A 4,098-nucleotide genomic window follows, 5' to 3' on the forward strand; every position below is an offset into this window, starting at 1 on the left:
CTGGAAGCAGTATAGGGACCAGCTAGCCTATAGCTTAGCACAAGGGCTGGAAGCAGTAGGGAGCAGCTAGCTATATAGCTTAGCACAAGGGCTGGAAGCAGTAGGGAGCAGCTAGCTATAGCTTAGCACAAGGGCTGGAAGCAGTATAGGGACCAGCTAGCCTATAGCTTAGCATAAGGGCTGGAAGCAGTAGGGAGCAGCTAGCTATATAGCTTAGCACAAGGGCTGGAAGCAGTAGGGAGCAGCTAGCTATATAGCTTAGCACAAGGGCTGGAAGCAGTAGGGATCAGCTAGCTATAGCTTAGCACAAGGGCTGGAAGCAGTATAGGGACCAGCTAGCCTATAGCTTAGCACAAGGGCTGGAAGCAGTAGGGAGCAGCTAGCTATAGCTTAGCACAAGGGCTGGAAGCAGTATAGGGACCAGCTAGCTATAGCTTAGCACAAGGGCTGGAAGCAGTATAGGGACCAGCTAGCCTATAGCTTAGCACAAGGGCTGGAAGCAGTAGGGAGCAGCTAGCTATAGCTTAGCACAAGGGCTGGAAGCAGTATAGGGACCAGCTAGCCTATAGCTTAGCACAAGGGCTGGAAGCAGTAGGGAGCAGCTAGCTATATAGCTTAGCACAAGGGCTGGAAGCAGTAGGGAGCAGCTAGCTATAGCTTAGCACAAGGGCTGGAAGCAGTATAGGGACCAGCTAGCCTATAGCTTAGCACAAGGGCTGGAAGCAGTAGGGAGCAGCTAGCTATATAGCTTAGCACAAGGGCTGGAAGCAGTAGGGAGCAGCTAGCTATAGCTTAGCACAAGGGCTGGAAGCAAGCAACTAGCCTATAGTTTAGCACAAGGACTGGAAGTAGGGAGCAGCTAGCGCTCTGTAAAAAAATTAACTCTGACGCACAGAGATGAAATTGATGAAATTGAATTGGGTGATGGTGTTGGAGGTCTGACCCCCCACCCTGACCGCCTGGGGTCTTTCACTCAGAAAGTCCAGTACCCAGGCGCTCAGGGCGAAGCTCAGACCCAGCTCGATCAGCTTGTCCACCAGTCTGGTGGGGACTATGGTGTTGAACGCTGAGCTGTATGAACAACAGTCTCACATAGCCCCCCTTCTGACGGTCAAGGTGAGAGAGGGTGCTGTGCGGTACCTGGGAGACCGTGTCGTCAGTGGACCTGTTTGTCCTGTATGCAAATTGCATAGGGTCCATATCACTGGGGAGGGAGGCACAAATGTGGTCCTTGACCAGCCTCTCGAAACATTTCATGACCACAGAGGTGAGTGCCACCGGTCTGTAGTAATAACTGTGAATTGAACTTGCATTGCTGCACTATAGTCCATCCGTTGCAAGTCAACGCCCCCCCCCCCCCCCCTCCATCCATTAACTCAACTGGACTGTCACTGTAATATTTATGTACAGTTGTACAGTGTCCCCCACCCACCCCTCCTACCCAACCCCCCCACCCACCCAACCACCTCCAATGTACAGTCAGATTGGTTATTTTTGGTTGAGGTTGAAAAAGCTATGTTGATTCAATATTTAATTACAGATACCATTTCAACATTTGAAAAACTGTCGTTGAATCAATTTAGTAGATTCCCCCTCCCCTCCTCCCCCTCCCCTCCCCTTCGAGAGGGTATAGTCCTAAGCAACTCGCGAGACCTAGAAGATCTCACGGGACTTGAGGTATTCAAACGTAACTTTGGCGCGATGGATGGTGTCTTCACTGACTGGCTTGACAAATAGTCTGAGCCAAACTCCTTGGTAAGTCATTGACAATATTATGTATTATGCCATTCACATACCATAATCTTGCTGTCATCGTTTGACTACATGCTACTTTGTGAATTATTACCGTGGTGGCAACTAGTAGGCTAGAACGAAGCTTGTTAGCATTATTAGCTAACATGCTAGATGGTATACTTAACTGGTAAGTGAGTTCTTATGGGAATAGTATGATTCCGTTCAGATACCATCACCGGGCTGTTATCGTTTGACTAAATGTTATCTCTGTGCCGTGGCAAATAGTTTGGAGCTTGTTTGAGCAAATAGTGATGCATATTATTATAGCTACTAACGTTAGCTAGCTAGCATGCTAGCTAACGTTAGTCTGCCATTTTGTTTCGTGATTAAAATGTACGTTTTTAATAGTTACATAAGCATTGTTGTAACTAGTTCAATTGTGTTAAACTTGGGACACAGCCATGGCTCTATTTTATTTCGTTTTGTATGTGAGGCATTTTAGCTTGCAGTTGTTGTGTTGCATTGTGGGTCTTCAGCACAAAGTAATCCCTTGCTGAGGGTAAGATGGTTTTCTGTCTGCTCAGACTCAGAATACTTAATTAACATGATCTGTGCTTCATAAAAAACAGATATTATTTATCTGGTTTTGGTTATTTTGCACAGTAAATACTTATTCAGGCCTACCTGCAATTCAGAATTTAATCCAGCAGGGCAGCAGTGATGTTCATTCTGCCTTTTGTTATATATAAAAAATGGGGCTTTGAAAGACTGACATATTTGAACTTCTAGCTCCTGCTACTCTAAACATATATATATATATAATATACACAGTCTTGATAAATTGCATACAAGGTTTTTTTAATATTTTGATCGTCTTCTTTTTAGAATTCGCTGGCAATCATCGCCGCTATCAAGGTGAGTTAACTAACACATTCTCAAATCATGTTTTGTTTTTACCACCAGACATGCGCTAGGTATATGGAGCTAGGTACACTTGCTACTGTAGGTTATATGGTGCTCATTGATAACTACTTTGATGGTGCTTATTTTTTCCTTATTTTGTTAATTATGTTGCTCTTTCTCTAGGAATGCCAATGTATAACTCCAGCCCCTATTACCACACTGCCATTGATTCAGCTCAGTAAGTATTATCTTTCAATTCAATATTGTCTGTCTCTCTCACCCCACTTCAAACTTCACACCTTTATCTGTGTTTTCATCTCTGTCTTTCTGTCTCTCTCACCTCGACCCCCTCCACTTCACACAACAGCTACATTGCCAAAGCCTTTGTCATTTGATGACACAGCAGTGCTATGTCTGTCTCTCCCTCTATCTCCGTCTCCCTCTCTCACTGGCATAAAATTTTTATTGTCGTATTCAATATTTCAGAGATTCTTCGCCAGAGGAACTTGAAGCCATTCCTGAATTACCACCAGAGACCAGCAGTTGCACGCAGGCAGAGACTGCCTGTAGCGTGAGTTGAATTTTATACAGTTCACTGGTGTTTATTCTTATATAAAACGTCTCTAAAGACATATGTTTACCTTTGCATTGATTGGCGGATTTTTGACTGAAGACATTGGATCTTTCCTGCTCTCCCATCCAAGTCCCAGGTTGTAATGACGTAATCATGACACTTAGTTGATTTTGAGTAGACAATTACTCGTTGCATCTGGGCTCATAGTCATAGCCATATAGGAATGACCGCTACACCGTCGCGCCAATAGCGGCCGAGGGAGGGAGAGTTAAGCGATTTCTTTGTCATTCAGACAGATTCTCCTATCTGCACCTATCTGACACGTATAGCCACTGATGGTGGAGAAGTGCTGTCCAATTCGCCATTTTGGGGAAATTCAGGCATAAAATAATATTCTGTTGTGTGTCACTGTCAAACAATCCAATATTTCAGAGATTCTTCGCCAGTTGCGGGAAGTATGTCACCACCTGAAGACGCAGACCACCACCTGAAGCCCATGTAGAATTGTGAGTTGAATTTTATACATGATAGATCAGTGGTTCTCAAACTTTTTACACCAAGTACCACCTGAGAATGTAGCTGGCTCTCCAAGTACCACCATATGACCGGTGTTAAAATACAGTCTATTCAGCTATACACAGTTCACGCAGGAGGCAAATGTATTCCTAATACCATTATTTATTGTTAACTTTTGTCAGACACAGCCACAATGTACAAAGGGATAGCACTAGAACTAGCAAACGCATCCACACAACTCATACAATGCAAGGGGCATTGAGAACATAATAACTAACATTCTCACATGGCAAGTGAGAAAATTAAGAACAACTGTATTTCAGCAAATGTACTTAATCTCTATCTCTCTCTCTCTCTCTCTCTCTCACACA

At 44.2% G+C, this 4,098-nt stretch overlaps 1 long non-coding RNA gene across 1 annotated transcript; it reads left to right on the top strand.

Moving 5' to 3' along the window:
• Nucleotides 1-1,691: 1,691 nt before the first annotated feature.
• LOC311235365 lies at nucleotides 1,692-3,717 on the top strand. Its single transcript, XR_014620155.1, has 5 exons — nucleotides 1,692-1,755; nucleotides 2,620-2,649; nucleotides 2,821-2,875; nucleotides 3,124-3,208; nucleotides 3,644-3,717. It is a non-coding gene; the product is annotated as an uncharacterized lncRNA (long non-coding RNA).
• The last annotated feature ends 381 nt before the right edge of the window (nucleotides 3,718-4,098 follow it).

This window comes from Notolepis coatsorum (genome assembly GCF_963971535.1).
Source record: "Notolepis coatsorum genome assembly, chromosome: 10".
NCBI classification, from domain to species: Eukaryota; Metazoa; Chordata; class Actinopteri; order Aulopiformes; family Paralepididae; genus Notolepis; species Notolepis coatsorum.